This window comes from Ambystoma mexicanum, chromosome 6q, assembly GCF_040938575.1.
Source record: "Ambystoma mexicanum isolate Mex_15411 chromosome 6q, UKY_AmexF1_1, whole genome shotgun sequence".
NCBI classification, from domain to species: domain Eukaryota; kingdom Metazoa; phylum Chordata; class Amphibia; order Caudata; family Ambystomatidae; genus Ambystoma; species Ambystoma mexicanum.
In genome coordinates, this window is record NC_090937.1 from 600,457,332 (window position 1) to 600,479,940 (window position 22,609).

The 22,609-nt window shown below is 44.9% G+C and overlaps 1 protein-coding gene across 7 annotated transcripts in view; it reads right to left on the reverse strand.

Annotated features, from left to right (window-relative positions):
• The window catches only part of UGT8 (UDP glycosyltransferase 8), a 570,821-nt gene that overhangs the window by 376,084 nt on the left and 172,128 nt on the right, over positions 1 to 22,609 (reverse strand). The window lies entirely within an intron of this gene.

Sequence of the window (22,609 nt, forward strand, 5' to 3'; positions counted from 1 at the left end):
GCTGATTGATCAATTAAAAACTTTTGAAACTGACCCCATGTTGGATTTGCAAATTGCGCACATAGTCTGTGGACATCACAGTAAAACCATATTGAAAACACAACATTGCACTTGTCAAACTAATGAAACAATCTCTGGGGAGGTAAGGGGTGATGTGGCCATAAAAAGCCAAAAATCAGGTGTAGGTGTTTTTTCATCTCCGATGTCTGCGATCATCACAGATGTTCATGGACATTCCTGTGATGTTTGCATATTTCTGAATTACAGGGTCGATGAGAAGCAGATTTTGGATGGTTTATAACTTGGGCGCTACTCAATGAAACTGCATGACATTTTGCAGTATCATTTTTAGACCTGACTCTGAATGGTTCTGAGGGGCGTTCCAAAAATATTTGAAAGGCTTATACATTAAATGCCATTTGATGAATCAGCACAACAGTTTGCAGACCCAGACTTAAATGACTTTGCAAAGTTTGGTGGGATTTTGTGAAGCGGGGGCAATATTAGAAGGGGGGGTGTCAACATTTTTCGATGACTTATAACTTTGTTGCTGTTTGACAAATCTGCACAAACGTTTTCAGAGATATTATAGACCCAACTTTGAATGTTTGTGCACAGTCTGAGTGGATTTTCACAAGTGGGGGCTAAGTTATATGATTTTTTTGTGTACATACGTTTTGACACTTTTCAATAAATAAACATGGACGGATTCGTAGCAAACTCACGCAAGCAGCATTGGCAAGGACCCGAAAAGCATGGTTTTGCTAACGTGCCAGAGTTTAATATTTTAAATGTATCAAAATGTAAGTAAAGAAAATAGTGGTATACCTTTGGTGACTGAGGTATAGCCTGTGGCCATAGGCAGTGGCCATGACCCGGACAATCTGGCTATTGGCCATGACCACGAGGGACCGGCAATGGGGTTAAAGTGGACATGGCCACCAGGGTTCGAGCTGTGTGGTAAAGGTGTTCAAAATCGGGATAGGTTTGAATGAGAAAAGAAATTCTGCCTGTGGCTACAGCCCAAAGTGCTGGACAAGATTGCAGCAAACATTTGTGAGGAGCATCAGCAGGGACCTCAAAACATGGTTTTGCAAATCTGTCCTGTATTTTATTTATTCTAAATTGTTAACATATAAGTACAAAAAATGGTGATATAACTTTGGTGCCTGGACAATGGGCCTGGCCCTGAGCAAGGATAAATGTGTACTCTGATTTGCTTATTGGGCTGTGCGGCATGGTCGAAATCCTAGGTTTGAATGGGAACAAAATTGCTGCTTGCGGCTACATCCTGAAGTGCTGGACTGGATTGAAACAAACCTGCGCAAAGAAAATCAGCAAGAACTTGAAAGCATGCTTTTGCAGATCTGTCTTGCGTTTTATTTATCCAAAGTGTCAAAATGTAAGTACAAAGAATAGTGATATAACTTTGGTGCTTGGACAGTGGGCCTGGACCTCGGCAAGGACTAATACCTACTGTGATGTACTTATTGCGAAATGCGGCATGGCCAAAGCACTAGGTTTTAATAGGAAAGAAAATACTGCTTGCAGCTGCAGTCAGAGGTGCTGGATAGGATTGCAGCAAACCTACGTGGGGAGCATCAGCAAGCACCTGAAAGCATGCTTTTGCAAATCTGTCCTGTGTTTTTCTTTTTTGAAAGTGTCAAAAAGTAAGCACATAAAATAGCGATGCAGCTTTTCTGCCTGGGCAGTGGGCCTGGCCCTCGGCATGGACAAATGTCTACTCTGATTTACCTATTGGGGAATGGGGCATGGCTGAAGCCCATGCCCACTGGATTGTGGAGACTGGCCATGTCTGCAAGCCATGAGCACTGGCCATTGGTCACATTATGAGGATATAGTGGGCACTGAGCTAGGATGCAGGGTAGGTGCATTGGATAACGGGGGTGATTTGGTGGGGCTAGGGTCATGGTTGAGACTCATGCCCTAGGCAATTCAACCTTGACTTGCATCCCCACCATGCACTGCTGATAACGACACACATCAATATGCGTTGCAAAAAATATGTTTGCTAAAGGAGGTTTACAGTTCTTTCATATATGTTTAAAGCTGAATTATTAATAACTTATATACAGTGACGTAACATCATGAAACATTTAGACTCATAAAAACCTATGAAATTCACAGAAAAAACTTTATTAAAGGCACATTATCGTTAAGTTGCACTAATAAAAACCTATAGAAATTAGTGAAAAAAGGTTGTTAAAGGGCAATTATGGTGACAAGTATTAATGTATTAAACCAGAAATAAGACATTCCCATATGGAGATTCATTGTAAGAGGATCTCCTGGGGCAGAGTGAGGAAGGTAAATCCTGTAAAAGTGATGACAAACTTCCTACAACAAATTTGGCTAATATGTCTAAAGAGGTTTTTCTTAATTACACAATGGGGCAATTAGGTCCTCAATGTGCTGTTTCATAAATCAGAACATGTTAACCAGATCTGTCAGGACCATGGCATACAATGTGCTTGAACAAATAAGAAAAACATTGATTTCTCAAATGATGTATTCTCTAGTATACGTATCTTGCTCACTTGTGCCATTTGTGGTGGATGTATAAGAGTTCAGGCAGAGACTTTGTTATTCCAACAACAAGAGTGTGTATTAGAGGCTGTTGATTTACCTGAAGGAAAGTAACAAGAGAGTTTTTTTTTAAGATACAGGGCCTCATCATGACTTGGGGGGGTATCACGGCAGTAAATGTGCTGGTATACTGTCCAACGCTATTAGCTTTACCGCAACTCGGTCCGGTGCAATTTGTACCAAATCCTGAGTTGCGGTGGCGCTGTTAGTCCCCATTTATTCTGAGTCAGTAGGACTCTATGGGGCTTTTCTGTTCTAGTACCTCTGCTTGTAATCGCACCAGCAGGAATAGTGCCAGTGGTAATAATCCCGAAAATGGGCAGAAAGGGGGGGTTTACCTCTAGCAAAATGTTGGAGGTAAACCTCCCACTTTCCACCCAAACTCGGGATTGGGTGGAGCGGTAATGGGGCAGTAATAGCATTACCACTGCATTTTTACTGATCTGTCCAACACCTAATGAGGCCCACTGTCATTAAAAGATGACATCTTCAGATTGAGCTTGTCGTCACCCTCTGTCTTCTACACGATTCTGATAAATCCAGGTGAGTTGGGTACTTCGACTAATGAAGAGTAATATTTCAGGCTCACGTACGTGCCACCATGGGGGAAGAAAACTGTATAGATTCAAACTTCAATATCAGTCTCACCAAGAGCGACTTACGGCAGTGCTGCGAAAATGTACTATACATGTCCACACTAACCAAAAGAAAGCTTACTTTTCTGTTTTTCCTACACATTGTGATACTTCTAAAGGTTGCAGATTCAAAAGGCGTAGGTGGTGATGAAAACTGGTATAATTGTTTAGTTTTGCATTCAATGAATGTGGACCTTCCGTTGGACATGTTGAACATGCAAATAAAGCACGGGATATTGATTGGCCAAATTTCTTGAATGTGAAATCACCACATTAGAAAGAACTCAGGTTTCACTCTAGACTATGGGGGGGAGGGGTAATCCAGACGTGGATGCCTTGCTTTCTGTGCCAAGGGAGACACATCTTCATCTCACCGACGATGCCCAGGAAGGCAGAAACGTGTGTCTGGCGTTGCTATTGGTATTCTTGTGCACAGGAGACCTGCCTATCATTTTGGTGTTGGGGTATCCTTGCAGGTGGGACCAGAGTATCTGTAGGATGGTGCAAAGGTGGGGGGGGCTCCGAAATCACATTATGGCCCACTGTCCATTACCAGAGGAGAAATATCAATTTGCATATAGGTTTGGTTCCTCCCACAAGTATAGTCCAGCACCAGAATTCTAGGCACCAATGACAACCCTAGACATGTATATCTGCCTTGTTGTGTGTGATCAGTGAGACACAGAGAGCAAGAGGTCCATGTGTGCAGTACCCCTAATAGTTTAGGGTGAAACATCAGCGTTGGCAAAAGTGTGAGACCCTCAATACTGGGGAAGAACACAGCTTAAATGGCCTGTTCTGTGAGAAGGTGACAACGTAGGAAGGTCCACGGTCATACGTTAAGTCATTGGTCCTTGCCAGAGGAGAAATAACCATCTGCCTATCATTCCGGTTTCAACACAGGGGCAGACCAGCAGCACGCTAGTTCAGGAGAAAATTGCTTAGCATTTCAGTGCTGAACTGTCCTTGATAGCAAGACCACTCTTGAAAACATCTATTTATCTGCGAAACACTTTGCAACCAGCGAAATGCTGGTAAACAATGTGAAACCAGGCACATGTTGCTGGACGGACTGAGATCATAACCTCTGTGGAAGTGCGCAGATCCCAGTCAATGAATGAAAATAAATAATATACCGATCATTGGGGATAGCAAAAGCAATTAAATGAAGGGGTGTGACAGGAGGGATTTTCCTTTGCAGATCATAAAACAAGCAAAAAATGTCTGCCCTATCATGACATCACCCTCCTACCCCTAACAGTAGTGTTTTTCCTTGACATCTTAGCAGACTTTGGTTAGGGCGTTCCTCTGCCCCTTTTGGCTCAAGGTATCGCTGGATGCTCTAATCTGGACGTTTACACCTCTCATCACCAAGCACATTTTACTTGTAGCAAGTCTATTGCCTATCTTTAGAGAAGCGTTCTTACAAAATTGTACACCAAGCATCTCTTAATGCGCAGCGGACAGAGGCTTTTGGGTAAAAAAGAAAAGCCCTTCCTATTGGCTTTGCCAAAGCTTGCTACTGGCAGCGGACTTCTATTGATCAGCTTCAACTAGACTGTGGGTAGTGATTATGCAGGTTTTCTTTCCGATTCTGAAAGATTAGTGGAAGTTCAGTATCTGGGCGCATCAGTACTTCACATTTTGATATTTGCAAGTATGGCACAAAAGGACTGGTGGCCACAGTATCTAATGGCAGCTTTTCTTCTTCTATTTTTTATTTGTAATTAACACAAAATACAATGGAGAAACACAAGTATCAGAAACTCAATAAAGAGAAATCCGAAACCCTGTAAACATTGTATAACAAAGTTACTACTTTTGACACAGTACAAAAAGGTCTAAAGTGCCCAGTACAAACATTTCAATGGTGCTAAAGTACTTCGTATATTTAAAGTGCACTAGAGCTGGCTTCTGAATGCTCCTTGTTTTATTCCTTCTGCAGGGCCGGTGCTAGCACTAGGCCAACTAGGCCCTCACCTGTGGCACATTTAGTAGGGGACATTTGGGTCATTTGTTTTTGAAATTGTCATTGCAGTAGCATATCTCTGAAGGGGAGGTAACAGGAGTTTGTGGTAAGGGCAAAAAGAGGACAAATAGTGCCCTTGCACTGGCCAACACATTGACGAGAACAAGGTGTTTTCATTTCTTTGCTCAGGATGAGTGGCTGTCAATGCATTCTGCAGCTGTTCTTTTGAGTTTGTGGAAGAAAAATGTGTAAGAATTGAAACTCTACCACTAGCACCTTCCATGGGGTTTGAATGTGCAGGCGGCCTCCAAGGCCTAGGCCACACCCAAGCCTGAGCCCAGATGGTATACACAGTGAAATGAAAGTCAGAGTTCAACAACACAACAGTTCGGAGAGCAGCAAGGAAGGGTCATTTTTATATTCTATTTCTTAGACTGGCCATCCTTATAAATACTAGACAAAGCATTCTGCACTCTTTTGTGTGTGCATATGTATACATTTGGATATGCTTACTGAGGGATAGCTTTTGATTTGGTTGGTGTCCCGGGTCTGCTCTCCGACTCCTTTTCCCATAACATGTGCCCTCTGTAATACAAGTCAAAATGCCTCTCCCCATATAATGAGGGGAAGGAGAGTGGTGCATAAGAGTAGGGTCCGGACAATACAAAGTGTCGGGGAGATGGGCTTCACTGCAAGAACGGCAAAGGAGGGTGAAGGAGTGAGTCTAGGGTTGTAAGGAAAGGATGGGGAGCAGAAGGATGGAGAAGGCATGATGAGTAGAGGAGGAGGTGGAAGGAGAGGAAGGAGAAAAAGGTGTAGTGGATAAAGGTCTGCAGCAAAGAGAAAGTGAACAGAGGTTAAACGCGCAGATTATAGGGGAAGGATTTGCTGAAGGGTACAGAATGAGGAGAGAGAAAAGGCAGATGGGTGGTGGATCAAAGAAGGGGAGGTTGTCAGAAGAAGAGATAACGGGCAGAGAAAGGAGGTCTTCATAGAATAATACCAAAGAAAAGAAGGCTTCAAGGAAGAAGAATGAGACTAGCTTTGTAGTGGTCTCATATCTTTTGAGATGGCGCCCAGCCGGCTTTTCAGCCAAGAGCAAGAATCTTGCATTCAGAGACATGTAGAGTGATAGTTATTGAAATCTCATATTTAATAGTGGAAAAATGAAACCAACTTCCAGAATAGAAACTGCTATTAGCTGAAAAGCTATCACTGACAGAAGGTGACACGCACAACATAGTGGCCCTTAGCAGTTATTTGGGGGGAAAGGAAGGGCTGAAGGGAACAAATTAACAAGAGAGAGGGTTAGCAGGAGAAGGATGAAGGGGAGAGTTAAGGCTAGCAGGAGAAGGAGGGCGAGAAAAAGGATGGTGTGGCTGAAAAGAGAAAAATGCTTGTGGAAAAGAGGAAGGTTCGAAAAGGTGAATGAGGCAGAGAGGTGCTGCGCTCTGTTGAATAAGGGAAAGAGTATAACAACGGCATTGTGGCACATAGTCCTGCAGAAGTAGAAAAATAAGCAAAGGTAGAGCGACAGCACTAGCCCACTTTCAGGCAGATAATTCAATTACAAGAGCTGCACAGCACAACTGAAAAATGTCATGAATGTATCAATTAGAATTTGACATTTGGAAATAGTTAATAGAATCTGCAATTCCTGAGTGGGACTGGCTTCTAAGGGCTTGATTTAGTCTGAATTGGTGTTAGGGAAAGATGATAGAGTTCCTACACTATTTAGATATTAAGGGGTGAAATACGGGGCATCCTCAGAGACCAAAGAATAGAGGGAGTGTGATGGCGACAGCCCAAAGAAGTGATGTGTGCATTGCAAACTGATCTTGCAATGACTTTCTAAAGGCAGTGATGCATTTTCCACAATGAATCTTAACAGGGTACATGCTTTACACAATGCTAGGTAGCTAACAATAATCAAATAGGCCCTAGATTTATTTAAGCACTCTTTCTGGTTAAGGGTGGGCGCAAGGGATGGGAGAGGCATCCGAGGCAGCCCTTCGGCACACCTGCACCCAACAAACTGTGATGTGTAATGTTCTCTCAAATAACCCCCTTTTTCCATTGTGCAAGCACTCCGTTGTGCACCCACTCCTAAAAAAGCTGCCTGCGGACTCTTCCTGCCTTCCTGCCTGACTAACTACCATCCTATCTCCAATACCCCCTTCTCGGGCAAACTCCTGGAGAGGTTGGTCATCTCTGAACTAATTCATCACACGGAAGCCCCCTCGATTGAGAACTCTCATCCCCTTAGCATCCGATGCATAGAGGATCCCTTTACCTTCTGGGGGGCTCTCAAGACCTGTCTCCCCATTCCCCTGCATCCTGACGAATCCTTGCCCTCTTCAGGTCAGTTAACCCCCTTTCAGGTCGGACGGGGCAGCAATGAACCAACCATGAAATGTACAGTGACAGAGAGAATAAACTCCAGCAGACCAGAGGACAGAATCCAAACCACATCTACAAAACCAAGAAACCAGCCAGACCACAGGGGTACGTGTCACACTCCATGCTTATGGAAGATAGCCAAAGGCCAGGCCACCCACCCGCACACATCGTCTATCATACACCATGTTTAAGACACATTGCACAACACCTCTACCATTACAATGCAGCTATCCCCCATGACAGAAATTCAGTCTAGCTGGACACATAATGAGTCTTCTTGGCTAAAATGCACACAAGCACTTCCCATACCTTGTACCTCGGACCCCGAGGGCTTTTACCTACTGTTCTCTGAGACCATACAATGGGGAAAAGGCGCTATAAGAATGACAAATTACATTACATTACATCAAGGGCTTAAAGTGGGGCATAACAATGGCAATCACAATTGTGACAGATACTTCAATGCTCTGGGCATTGTTACCATGCCTGGGATCCTCATCAGAGCGGACAATCAGAGCACCACTCTGTTACAAGCAGTAAAGGGTGAAAACCTCTAGCAGGAGACAACTTCAAACACTCTACAGCTGTTTGCCCTACTTTCCCAGTCACCCATGCCACACTGCCAAATTACGCAAGACACAAAATCAGACCTTATGGTGTCTGCGTGGCTTTGTAGATATAGCATTCCTGGTGTTAATTCTTATTCTGACTGATATGATTATTGCTCTAATTCTCGTGAGTTATTTCTGAACCACACACAAGTGTGAGAACCCTGTTACATAGAATGAACATGGTTCAAATCACCTGTTTTATGGAATGTATTCCACCCAGGAGGGTTTACAATCACGTTTTAGCTGACTGCTCCCTTCACAGATTACAAATATCTATGTGCACATCAGTTTGGTCCGACCCATATGGGCAGTCCCGAACCCAAATGCTAAGCATTTCTCCTCTCAACAAGAGTACCATCAACAACTGCGCAGCTGGGTAGAGCCAGACTGATGTGCAGGTGGATATGCCTCCTCGGTGAAAGGTGCAGTGGGCTCAAATGTGGTTTTAGACCCTCATGATTGGGAACCTACCCATGGAACAGGTTAAACAGGTTACTTGGCCGTGTTTGTGCTCAGTAGAGGGACACCCACACCTTTGCTTATTTCAGAACCAGCTTGAGTGTTAGCGACGTTGCATGTAAGAGTGTGAATTTGTTTGAGTGTTCTGACAAGCTAATAAAAAACATGTGGTATGTGGATGTCTTTCACATGGAATGCACGGCCTGGCTAAGCACGTGAAGAGGTTGGACGCATTTGGAGCAGGTTGGTCAAGGTATGGCAGTTGCGTGGAAAAATGACGTTTTGCCTAGAGCAGTAGAAATCCTTCCACCGCCCCTGCGCTTGTGCCAGATCTTGCTAACGTACTTTGTGTGACCTTGCTTTAACACCACACTGTTCTCCAGAGTTTTCACAAACTCACAAGGACCATACTCAAGAACCGGGGGCTCACCACCCTTCCAAGTTTTATCAATGTCCATGTCTGTCACTAAATTCTCCAAACAGCACTGCATTACTTACATTTCCTGTTGTGGTGACCTCATCCAAAATCTAAACCAACTATTATCTCAACCAAGCTAGAGGAAATCTAATGATGCATTACGGCTGAGGGTTTGCCAAATATTATCAGTCAGAATGGTTGGGCAATTGCGCATTCTGAAAACATTCAAACCAAGCAGACATCCCTCCAGTCAAACCTCACACATCCATTATTAAATCCTGCTGGGAGGTTATACCACCAAAAAAAGATGCTGGACTGATGCAATCAATGATTAACAGGGAGTGCAATCCTTTGAGTTGTACAAATATTTTGTGTGAGAAAGACAAGAGTATCTGCATCCACTCTGTGTTGCTGTCATTTGGGTAATCCATGTTACCACCTCTGTCAGCCCAGGTGAAGACATAGATTATGGGCCTCATTACGCGTATGGTGGTACAGGAAGAAATGGTGTAAAATCCGTGGTAACTCTGTTACTACTGCACTACTGCTGCATTACCGCACTGCAGTAAAACATCTTCGATAGTAAGGGGGAGGATTTTGCTCCAGCAAAATGCTGGAGGTAAATCCTCCACTGTACTGCCAAAAAAGGCAAAATTGCCAGAAAGACTGCTGGCTGAATTACTGCCCCCACATGCCGAAATCTCCATGTGATTATTATAATTATAATTGTTTTGTTATATTGCACTTGATACGCCGAGGCTTCTAAACGCAGAGGCGGGATTTGAACCTGTGTTGCTCTGTGTCGTCTTGCTTTCAAGAGAAGCACGTTGCCACTGAGCTATACTACACGCCGTGCATTCCTATGGAGTCCAAAAAATGGGGACTTACACCGCCTACCACCACTTGTAATCCCATGGTAAATCTATGGGATCAAGTGGTGGTAACAGTAATTCCATTTGGTGGTATTTCAGTGGATTTAGCACTGAAATACCCATATTTCAATGGGCCCATATTCAATCCTGCATCTCTGGGGGCACAAACAACATGGCTAAACTTTTCCAAATCTGCAAGTAATTTACCAATCCTACTGCAGTCTCCACGTTTCCTCTTCCTTCTCAGGCCCTCTGCACAGCTTTGGCCACCCATTTCACAACCAAAACTCAGGACATCCTCTGCTCTGTCTTCTCTATGCCCCTCCCTCCCCCGCCTGCATGCAGGCCTCCTGAGCCCCCTATTCTCCTTTCCCCCTACTCTCCTCCTTCTCAACCATATCACTGGATGAGGTCACCAAGGCAGTCTGCTCGATGAAAGTCTCCTCCAAACAGGCGCTTCCCCGCTCCTCTAGATCTATCATGGGCAACATTGCCTCTCTTGCTCCCACCTTGGCTGAGTTCTGTTACCACTCGTTTGCCACTGGCTCCTTCCCTTCAACCCTCAAGCACTCCGTTGTGCACCCACTCCTAAAAAAGCTGCCTGCGGACCATTCCTGCCTGACTTACTGTCCTATCTCCAATACCCCCTTCTCGGGCAAACTCCTGGAGAGGTTGGTCATCTCTGAACTAATTCATCACACTGAATCTGTTGGTTGTCTCCACGACCACCAGTCTGGCTTCAGAGCAGCCAGAGGCATGGAAACTGCTCGCCTGAACCCCCGCGATGACCTGCTCTCAAACCTCAACTCCAACTCTCCTTCTGCCATTATTCTCCTTGATCTGTACTCTGCCTTTGACACAGTCAATTATTCCATCCTCATAAATCAGCTCTGTGATACCCTGTACATCACAGATCGTGCACTGGATTGGTTCCCCTCTTTCCTCACAAATTGGCAGTCCAAGGTTCAGCTGGGCCCCTTTCTCTCCTCTGCCCCACTCTCAGCTTGTGGCGTCCCTCAGGGCTCTTTAACATTTATCTTGCCCCTCTAGCCCATTGGACCTCCACCTTCTCCCTAACTTCCAGTGTTATGCTGACAACACACAGCTGTCCTTTAAGCTTCCCTCCTCTTCCTCCTCTCCTTCCTCTCTCATTCCGAACTGTCTCACTGCTATTCAGGCATGTTGTGCTGCTAATGATCTCTGCCTTAATGCCAGTAAGACTGAGATCCTTCTAATTCGAAATCCTACTCCCTTCTTCCCTCATACACTCTGGACTCCCTTCTTGAGCCACCTCACCCTCATATGAGGATAAAAACGTGGGTGTCATCTTCAACTCCTCTCTCTCCTTCTCACCTAATATTGCTTACCTTGCCAGGCAGGCCCACTATCAGCCTCACCTCTTCAGAGGCATTCTCCCTTTCCTCACCTTCCCCCAGAAACTCAATGTCTCCAGAGCTCTCGTTCTCTCAAGGGTTGATTACTGCAACATCCTCTTCCTTAATCTGCCTCTTTCCTCACTGTGCCCTCTTCAACTAATCCAGAATAGGACTGCAAAATGTATCCTTGGCCTCAAGCCCAGGGACGCATCTCTCAAGCCCTAAAATCTCTCCACTGGCTCCCATGGTTGCAAGGATCAAATTCAAGAAACTATGTGTCATCCACAAGGCTTTCTGGGGCCTGGGACCTCGCTACATTCAACCCTCTCTGCATAAATAGCTCCCAGCTTGAGTCCTTCCACAAGGCTTTCTGGGGCCTGGGACCTCGCTACATTCAACCCTCTCTGCATAAATAGCTCCCAGCTTGAGTCCTTCAGTCCTCTAGTGCCAACTCTCTGTAGATCAGACGTTTATCCAAGCAGAGAGTGGGGGTAGATCTCTCTCTTTGGAAGGAGCCTCCTTCTGGAAAGTCCTCCCTGCCCCTTTCTGACTTGAGCCGGATCTCCTTAAGTTACGGAAGCTTCTCAAGACCTCCTTTTTCTTCTCCTCCTTCCCTCTCCCGCTCTCCTGCTAGTCTCCTCCTGCCACTACGACTTGATGCCTGTGTCCTTTATGAGTCTCTTTGGGGTCCTTTGACCAGTCTTCCCCTCTCATCTCTTCCTAACATCACTTGCCCTCAGGGATCCTTCCTGGACTAGCCTTCCGAGGCTGGTCCTCCCCCGCTCTCGCACTATTACCCCTATCCTTGGTTCCGCCTTGCACTTGCCCTCCTGGGTACCCCTTAGCACTTGCCCAGACCCATCGGCCCCCTCCCTCCAGCACTTCTCCCGCTTTCACACTCTCACTATCCCATCCCTTGTCCTGACTTGCCCCCTCTCCTGCACTTCTTGACACTGCACTTACCCGATCCGAATGTCACAAGGCCTAGTAGGACCGTTATTGTTGTTTTCTCCTCTGGGCCCCCTGCCCCCTTTTGTCTTGTGGCAATTGGAAATACTTTTTTCTGTATAGGTGCCGTACAAATGTTCAATAAATAAATAAATAAAACTTATAAAGAGGCTCTATTTCTTACCTAGAAAGGTTTTGGAATTATAACATCACCTACATTAATCAGTGGTGGCATTGTAGAAACTTGAATTCGTGCTGTCCAGGTACATTACATTAGCTGACAAGCTGTTGACGTGTCGAGATAGAACTTGCTCTGAATGTTGGCCATGAATAGAACCTGCTCTGAATGCTGCCTATGGCCGCCCCTATGTAAGCTCTTCCCATGGACGTGTGAGTCTGTCCTCAAATATTCTGTTAGAATCTCGTTTTGTGCAGGGATATGTATATTTGTGACATTTAGGCAACGTATGCCTGCCTGGATTTCATGCCATGTGTGCCTAAGCATCCACACAGATATTATCCTGACTTTCTGTAAAATGTGGGGGTCGCCAAATTTAAATTCCCTGGCACGTTCAACCTCTTTTTTTAGAACATTGAGGGCGTATTGGCGAACCAACAAAAGGGGTGTCTGCATACTGCTCGTCACTACAGCATTCTAGATCAGGGGGGAAGTAAGAGCCCTCCTCCCTGTCAAAACATGGCCGCTTGTGGCTGTGACAAGGAACCTTCGTCGTCAATATAAGGCGGATCATTCAAGTATTCCCTATGACAGATGAGGGGAGAATCTGCCATATTTTCATCTATGTCGCACTTCCAAGTAAACCTTTTCAAAAAATGCTACCGGTGGGCCCTTATGCGGGGTCACAATCCGACACAAAAGCTATGTGTGCCCCATTGTATTCCCGCTCAATCCATACTGTGGACTGTGTTTTAGCATTGTTCATTTTGTACCCAGTTAGAGTGCATTGGGGCATTTTGGGAATCACTTTAGAAGGGTGTGAGGGGTATTAACGTATGTACACATTGCAAGCTTGATTGTGTCAGCCTTTTCTGCAGAGAAGGGTGTAATCCCAGTTTCCTGCCCGAGCCTCTGCAAAAATAGCTCACTGTGTATCTCAAAGAGCAGAGGCGACAGGAGACGTCATCCCTGGCTAGTGCTCTGGCTGAAAAGGAAAAGCCCTGGTCACTCTGTACCCCAGGCTCACGGAAGCACACAATGAAAGAACGGGTCTCAATCCTACCACTGCAGGCCTCCAGAAAGCCAACGCTTGACAGTAATGTCCGGAGGAACCCCTTGCCTGCTCTGTGACAGCCTTCTGTGCCTGCAAACGTACAGTAGAGCTTAGGGCCCCTCCTGGCAGCAACGCCAATCACCTCACATCATCCTGCGCAGATTCAACACCCTGAGAAGATAGCAGGGTCTTTAAAGCAGAGACTACCATGCTTTGGTGAGGCTTGGAAGAGTGAACGCAAGTTGCCACCTTAGGTGAAGAAATTACCAGATTATTTCTGCTATTATTGCCAGCACTGCCCACACACATTTTGGCCCAGATTCATGGCCTGGTGCAATGCCACGGAGAGCTAACATGTGAATGAGGTCCTCATCATTGCCTGGGTAGAGGAGTTCATACATGATTGCCTAAATATGGTGTCTATGATGAAATTCGTCCTATCGAGAGTGCTGGACACAGCGTGACCACTGCAATGCTCCTGAGACCGCTCGGTGTAATGTACATTATGACTGCAATGCTGTTGAGAGTCCTGGCTGGTGACGGTGATGCAATCGAGAGAGCTGAGCCTGATGCATTGGATCACTGCAATGCTTGGGGGAGAGGACAGGGTATGTTGCAGTTGATCCAATGCTGTAGAAAGAGCCGCCTGTTCGGTATGTGAACACTGTGTCTCTGTTGAGAGAGCAGGGTGTGCTCATATTCAACAGCAGTAGTCAACAGGACCCGCATCACTGCATTGTGGCACATGGCCATCACTGCGGGGACCATTATGAGGGTCGGACCCTCAGTGGAGCTGCCCCTGCACAGTTTACCTTCATCTTAGGGAGTGGAATCCCTCGACTACCCATCCCTGCTAAGGACTGACAAACTCCTCCTCCTCTTTGGCGGCAAGCAGGCATCATTCCCAACCATCACATTCATGATGATCAGTTAGGCAGGCTAACGCGCTTGGTGCTGATATGTTTTGTTCCATTTGTATCTGGCCAGGTTACAGCCAGGCCGTCCTGCAGGGCGAGAGAAGCCACTGCTACTAGGTAGAAGCAGTTGCCAGAACCTAGGACGGGTCCGCATTGCGCTTCACCACTCTACTGCCTCAGGAAGGAAGCAGCAGTTATCAAGAAGAGCAAAGGCAAGGGTGCCAGCCAACACTCGATACAAAATGCTGGAGCTCTTAGCCACAGGATTCTCTTGCGACAGTGGTTATAAGGGGCCTCATTGGAAATGTCCCAGCAGTGATTAATCACCCCAAGATTAATATCATATACTTTCATCTTTTCGGTCTGCATCTCCTCTCCTATAAAATAACCCAGTGTCTTTGATAAACCTATAGCCTTCTTTGTTTAAAGAAAATACTGTGTGTCGTCTCTATTCCCTGAACGGGTAGATGGAGGGATGTTGTCTGTGTCTAGTGCCGCTGAACATTAATGCCATAGCTGTCAGTCTGTATGTGAGGGGCTGGAGGTTACAATTTAGCCATACCATCCGTTTCATGGGTTGGAATGTGTGGTGATGAGCAAGGGCCCAAAGCGAGGGCCTTTAGCGAGGGTCCAGGTGCCGTTACCACCAATTCCAGCCATGGAATGGTTGGTTATGGCTATAAGCACCCTGGGTTTGCAATCCAGAATCCCGGGGTTCTAAGAGCAATGTCCCATTCATTGAAGCCAAATACTTTCTTGAGATGGCCACCATGGATTAAAAAAGCGGGGCTCCATAAAGAGCCCATCTTCCATTTCCATGGTCAGGAGAGACACAGAGCAGCAGCAGCAGCGGCGGTGAAGTAGTATGGTAAGTGGGGCTAGGGTGGGAGGGAAGGGAAATTACAAATAAAGGGACGGGCGGGTAGGGGGAAGAGGGCAGGTTGGGGGAAGCAGTCATCGGATTGATTGAAACTCGGGTTTGCATCAGTAGATTCAGCCCATGATCCAAGCAACCTGATTGGTTGTATCCCTTGCCCCGGATGCTGATATGCATATTACCTTAACAGAAGGACTTGCAAAATACCAGAGGACAAAACTGAACTATGTCATGAGGAAAGACAATGAGAGTTTTTTTTTTTTTAAACAAGGCTGGCATGGTCCTCTACTACTAATGACTATAGGAGTTGCTCCTTGAAATCATCATCAGACATTTGTATAGCGCCTTTCACCTTTGGAATGGTCCCAACGCGCTGTAGGTAGAACACCCTTGGGGGACCGAAGTCCAGAAAATTCACCAGAGTGGTATTGAATGGGTGTGTGCATTTTAGCCAATACGAAGGCAGATAGGGGTGACCAAATCCGTGCTAGACAGCCATGTCAAGCTGGCATGTGGATGGGTGCGGAGAGGTAGTCTGGAATGTATGTGAGAGCAGAAGAGTCATTATGTGTGCAGCTAGACCAAATGTTATCGTGGGGAATAGCTGCATTCTTATGGCTCAGTGATAGGGTCTGAGATTAGTGTCTGGCGACTATCCTATTGATTCTTGGTTTGGCCCATGTAAGACCAAGGTCAATGCACCACTGGGTGGCTATCAAAGGCAACGCCCTTCCATGTGGCATCAAGATATGAAAAAACATGCCCCATTGCAGCAAGATAAGCCCTCCTGCCAAGGATGCAGAGATGCTGTTAGGAAAGCTGCTTCTTTGAAGCAGGGGGTTATCAGGTGTGGAAGCCAAATAAAATTAATGGCTGATGAAGTATCCCAGAAATGTACCCCTCAATGAGCACTGTTAAATATTCTGGTCCTTTAGTTCAATGGTGGGGCAGTGCCCCCTCTTGGCGGGAGATGTCAGGGTTCCGGTACTGCAGCCTAGTTGTTCTGAACCAGATGTGTAACCTTGTGTAAACTCGGGTGCTCGCCTTTAATCACCAAACTTTAATTCAGTCATCTAAAGCTTGCATATTTGGGAGAACATGTTTTTCAAGAGCCATTCACTGATGAATGTAATAATTGTGAATATATATTAAAAAGGGAATATTTATTTTAAACTTGTAAATACTGAGTCATTATGCAATGACTGCAATGTCTGTAATCCTCACTCACTTTTTCCTCGACTGTCAAATAATTGCCCACCTCTCAAGGTAATAAAATAGTACTTTTTTTAAAAAATATTTTTTTATTGGTTTTACAACATATTACTTATGACTTTCCCAACTTCCGCCTTGTTCTTCACCCCTACCCCCTCCGGGAATGTCCATGTCTTCCTATCTTCCTGGTCGAGGTGTGCTGTAATCCTTGCTAACTACACATGTCCAAAATCTTTATCTTGTGTGGGCACCATTGTTCCATATAGTCACTTTGGAGGAATTCCAGGGTTTCACCCCAGTCGTCTCTGAATTTCAGATGGGCCCCTTGTATGTTATAGGTTATGCATTCCATTGCCATGTGTGCCCATGCTCTCCTTATCCAGTCTATGGCGATAGGCAGGTGTTTTTGTTTCCACTTATGAGCTATCTCAAGCCACACATCTATCAATAGCCCCATAAAATTCTTTTCCTGCTTTTAGTAAGTTGTTTGTCCTTAGGGTCCCATATCCTGCACAGCCATACTTCTTCTCCGACTGTCCCCATTAACGGGAACATTGAATTCATATGTGCCTTGACCTCTTCCCAGTATTGCTGTAGGTTTGGGCAGTCCCACTATATAAAATTGTACTTTTTAGATTTCATTATTTATTATTTGTGCAAATTGTACAGCACATTCTACATAGGTCATTGTTTAAATGATCTCTTCATGTCCCGAACCTGAATACCAGAAGATACAGTATGGGGGGGGAGGTGGGGCGGTATTGTGGAAGCTTGAGTGTTGAGTATGAATATGCAGAAGAAGCTCATGTTATTCTTCTGTGGTCTGGCAGGGTGGTTATGGCAGCTGCAGGAAGGGGTTACTGTGTAGCATTCTTGGGTAAAAGGCATAGCTTCAAGATTTTTATGAAGGTGAAAAGCAGAGGATGTTAGTGGAAAATTGTTCTGAAGCGAGGGTGCAGGAAATGAGAATCTTCTGTCACCTCTTCCTACATGTCATGATTAGGGGTTGCTCAGGGTAGGTTGGGTGACAAAACAAAAGGGATACAGGGTTTGTAGGGCTTCATTTCCTGTTGGTGGCATAGTGGTACTGCCACTGGTAAATGTTTGCAGGACTGGCAGATGATCCTGAATTTGGTTATGGCCTTGAAAAGTGGCAGCATGATCTATACTCGATTCTGGGTATGGTGCCGTCTTTTTTTTTAGGTAAGGGATAATGAGGGATGCAGCATTCTGAACCAGTTACAGTCTAATGAGTTGGTAGATGAGTAAGCCAAGCTAGAGGGGATAGTCAGGGTTGGGGATCATTGGATCCCAGACCTATGCTGTTTGTAGGACACATGGCACATAAAGGAAGCATCTTCTGAATTAGAAAGTGTAGTACAATACGCATTTGTTGCCAAGGTTCATGTGAGTATTTAGGCTGAACTTAGCCTAACTGAATGAGTTGATCATGGTCATTGCATACTTAGTGATAGGGCCAGGTATACTTAGAAAAATGGGTGTGGCTGGAATTGGAGTAGTGGAGAATGCAGCGAAGGACAATGAGGAGGACCTTGGTCTTGGCTTCATAAAGCTTGAGTCCCTTTCTTCCTACTAACTAGTCAAATCAAGGCAACAAAATTGTGAGGATGCTGGATGTCTCTGTACCCTGGAGTCCTGTGTCCTTCCTTTAACCAGGGACACGGTCCCCTGAACTCCCCACTTCCCCAACCCATATTGGTTATCACCCAGTGATGCTCCGGGAAAGTAGACAATAAAATGAAGACCACCCCCGGGATGCTCTATATTTTCAGATAATCCCTGAAGGGCGCAAACCTTGGGTCAACAAAGATTCACTCATTTCTATTGGGAAAAGTGAATGTTTCTTATAATGGGTGCATTTTTCTACATTGCAAATGATGTAATGTGGACCATGGCCTAATAATATTACATGGAACTCTCTAACCACTGTTCTTCGGTTACGCCTCTGAACTCTTTACTATTAAAACAAACTCTTGCAACGATAAATAAGATATTTGCTCATATGCTTGCCCATTGCTTAGGTATTAATGTTGTTACTCTTTAAATGTAAATACATGTTTTACGGCAATACACAAACGTAAAGTGACCAAAAAAGAAAGCTACTTTATTCATCTCGATTAATTTATGGAAATATTTGGTTCCACCTACAGAAGTTTAGTAAGGTCTGGGATACAAAGTATACACTTCAGAGGAGATGAGCCAATTAGCACTCACAGACTTAGGTGTAGGAAGTGCATCTTCCTTATCACTGCTGCACTTGAACTAGATAGTCATGTATTAATTATAAAACGCAATGTCGGGCATTTCAGAAATGGGCATCATAGAATCCAGATGTGTGTACTGAGCACACTAAACCTTTTTGTACTGTAGTAAACGTGGCATACAATATTTATAGTGTTGTAAATTGGTATTCGTTACGTTTATGGGGCTGGTGTTTTCCCACTTTATTTAATAGAAAATGAAAAATAACAATTAAAAAAAGACATGTTGCCTTTGATGGTGTGAGTTCCAGTCCTTTTTCACAATTTTTGTTATAATCAAAATGTGAGGTACTTGTGATGGGTGCAGACACTGAATTGCCACTATTCTTTCAGACTGGGAAACAAATCAGCATTATTTATTTATGTATTTATTTAGTATTATACAGTCATTTTATTGACTTGTAATACTAACACCAATTACAAACCAATTTAATCAATTACATTAAAACAATCATTACAGTCATATATCCTTTTTTAAATTTCAACAATCAAAATAATGTCATACATTATTCACCATAGCAAAGTAAAATAGAGCATACACCCCTCATGATTACCACTTAAAAACAGTGTCCATAGGTCAGGAGCGTCAATTGATGTAGTAAGCCCCATAGAGGTCAAGGTGTTTGATCTCAACCAAGCCATAGTATTACATTCAGTCAATAAATGGTGAGTAAATCAGCATAATCCCTACCCTGTAATTAAACTGAAGTTGATAAAAAGGAGGCCACTTCCAGTAGCAAGCTTTGGCAAAGCCAATAGGACTGACTTTTATTTGCTGAACGTATTTGCCTGCTGAAAATGAAGAGATGTTTGGTGTAACATTTTGTCAAAATGTGTGTGGCCAAATAGGTAGTACGCTTGCTACAAGGAATGCGTTTTGTGATGAAAGGTTATGCTTTCGTACTCTCCAAAGAAATGTGCCTAGTTGCACTTTGTTTACTGGGATTTTGCTGGTTTCCAAGCACTACTATCCTAAAGTGATTTGTCCCTGATGAAACAATTTTGGTTAAATGGGAAATCTGCAAGATAATGAATTGGACAATTAGAGAATCTGACATTGTTCCCACCAGATCACATTTGGGAGTATTTTGAGCAATTCACCTTGTAGGATGTTCTTGTTCAGCTTGTTGATAGTCCTTACTACCAACATATTTGCCCTCATTACGAGGTTGCCGGCAGGCCGCCGGTAGTATTGGTGGCCTACCGGTAACCTCGGCTTACTGTTTTCGCCACCCAATATCATGGTAATACCAGGATGTTACGGGCAGCGGCGGAACGGCAAGTTCCCATTCCCGTGGTGGTCCGTAGGACTTCATGGGAATGGGAACACTGAAGCAGCGGCACCGTTAGTCTTGGTGGTGGTGCTTCAATGCGTTATCTGCTGGTGGGGGCCTGAACTACTGGCAGTTCACAGTCCATACCAGCAGACTCGGAGTGAGCCGGTCCGGAAAATGTGCCGGTAAACATGGTACTGCTACCTTATTTTTGGACCGGCTCACGTGTAATGAGTGTCTGGGACTTTTTTGAAGAGATACTCAAATATCGGGGATGAAAGGACATGTATTGACAGAAAAAGATTGCTCCACACTATTATCCCAACACAGAAGCCAGATGCACCGATTTGCCAAAGGACAGAGAGCTTAGGATGAAGGTTCAAACCAGCATTGGTGGAGTATTAACTTGTGAACTGTTGGCTAAACATAGGGACCTGCTGCAAGAAGATGAGTCTATCTTGCAAGTGCTGGGCCCTGTGCCTACAATTGCAGATAGATTTCTCCAGCAGGTGCCTTTACAGAGTTAGAAATTGCTGTGAGCTATTTAGTTAGATGTGCACTGCACTGTGTACTCGCTCCTGGTTCAGCAACAGTAGCTCCTGCCTCCTGGGTAATGCCTGACACCCACGAGCTGGTTGTAGCTGCTGCTCATTGAATGTGATGTTCGACCCCTGCTTTAATGTCTGAGCTATTTAATTTATTTTGATGCCTGTGTTATACACAGACACACGTGCCAAAACTGAGGAATGGAACATTTTGAATGAGTCACAAACACTGGAATTACCCTAGGCACTTTTCAATTTCATTGCCTTTTGTGTCATTATAGATGAGGATAACCTATAAGCAATCGGCCATAGCCATGTCATAAGCATGTAGGCAGGGCTAGTCATTGGGCCGGCTCTCGCCGGACCTGAGAACCAGCATCAGATGTGTAGCCGGATCTCGGGATCCGACCAAAGTCTGCCACCCCAAACACCTGCTCTGCGCTGGGGAGAAGAAAAAAATTAAAACGCGCACGCGAGCAAACTGTAACTTCCGCTGGTGACCCCATGCAAGAGGTCACAAAAGGAAGTTTCAGTCCTCAGCCATGACCTGGTTTATTTATTTATGCAATATTTGTCGGAGACATGGATCTGAATTATTTCTTTATTTATGCAGTGTTTCCGACAAATATTGCATAAATAAATAAATATACAGGTATCCGACAAACAATGCATAAATAAATAAATACCGCTATTAACATCATCACACACGATGCAGCCACCCAACTACTTTCAGAAGGGAGCTGCAGGAGCTGTGCCAGCTGTGGTTCAAGTAAAAGAAAACTTTGCTAATGAGGAACAGAAATCACTGTGTTTGAATAGTACCCAAAGTGAAGTTTTTTTTTTAATTAAATGGAATGCAAATTGTGCATTTTAAAGAATATTTACTCAGCAAAACTGGTCAAAACTATTATCCGCATAGTGAAGCAACTCATCACCAGTGCCAGGGAAGTGGTTTAAAGTGGAATTGATATATAGTTTGGGAAAGAAGCAGCATGAAAGAAATAGTGCCGTTTTAAACTATTATGTGAGGCATTTCCTTTGATCAGAGGTCAACTGCGAGCTCCGCCCCCCTTAACCCTGCCTCCTCTGGCACCGCCCACACCCAAACTCTGCCCCCATCCCGGCCCTTGTCGAATCCCCACCAATTTGTTTCCATTTCCACCACTGCATGTAGGTCAACCCAAAGTGCCAGGTCTGGTGCAAGAGACCTGTGGCGCCTCCGCCTCGTGAAGGAGGCTCTGGGTATTGTGTTGCAATTGGACACCCTCTCGCCTATTCTGTTTGCAGGCATTACTTAATTCACAGGCACCAGTCCAGTCCCACACCTAAAGGAAGCAGAAATGAGTCATGAATGTCTTGTTGCTGCCCTGGTCTCCCTAAATGGAGGCACTCTTTGCACATGAGCATGCATTCCAATCGTCAATCGAGTCTGGGATCGAAAGTGAGATACAGTGGTGGACCAATCCGGTTAATTTTCGGCTTCCTCATTCTGCTGATGGACGGTAAATCGCATGTAAGATTTCTGTGCTTCGAGCTTGTTCTATTTATCCTACACGTGTAGTGCCTTGACTCCAGAAAATACCTCGCAGGAACTGGCAATGGAACAAGATAGTCTGGCAGCAGCAACATCTTCTCGAAAAATCTTGAAAAACGTGGAGAAAAAAGGCTTTTTGCCGAGGCAATTAACTTTCTGTCTGGAGTCCTGCAGCTCCACCGGCCTCGTCTTTCTTTCCATTTGGTAAGATATTCAGCAGCTGTGTGTCCATACCTCCCTGGGGCAAACATGTACCATGCAGCAATTACAAAGTTCTGTGCAAAATTGGAAGTTGATAAGTGACGCATGGGCGGTGGACCAGGACAGCAACGGAATCAATGCAAACAGCCCCCACCCCTGGCAGTTTCCAGGGTAGGGTTGAGGGGGTGGGGATACCGAGGAGGAAAAAGAGCCTCCCAAAATGAAGATCTGCATCCTCTG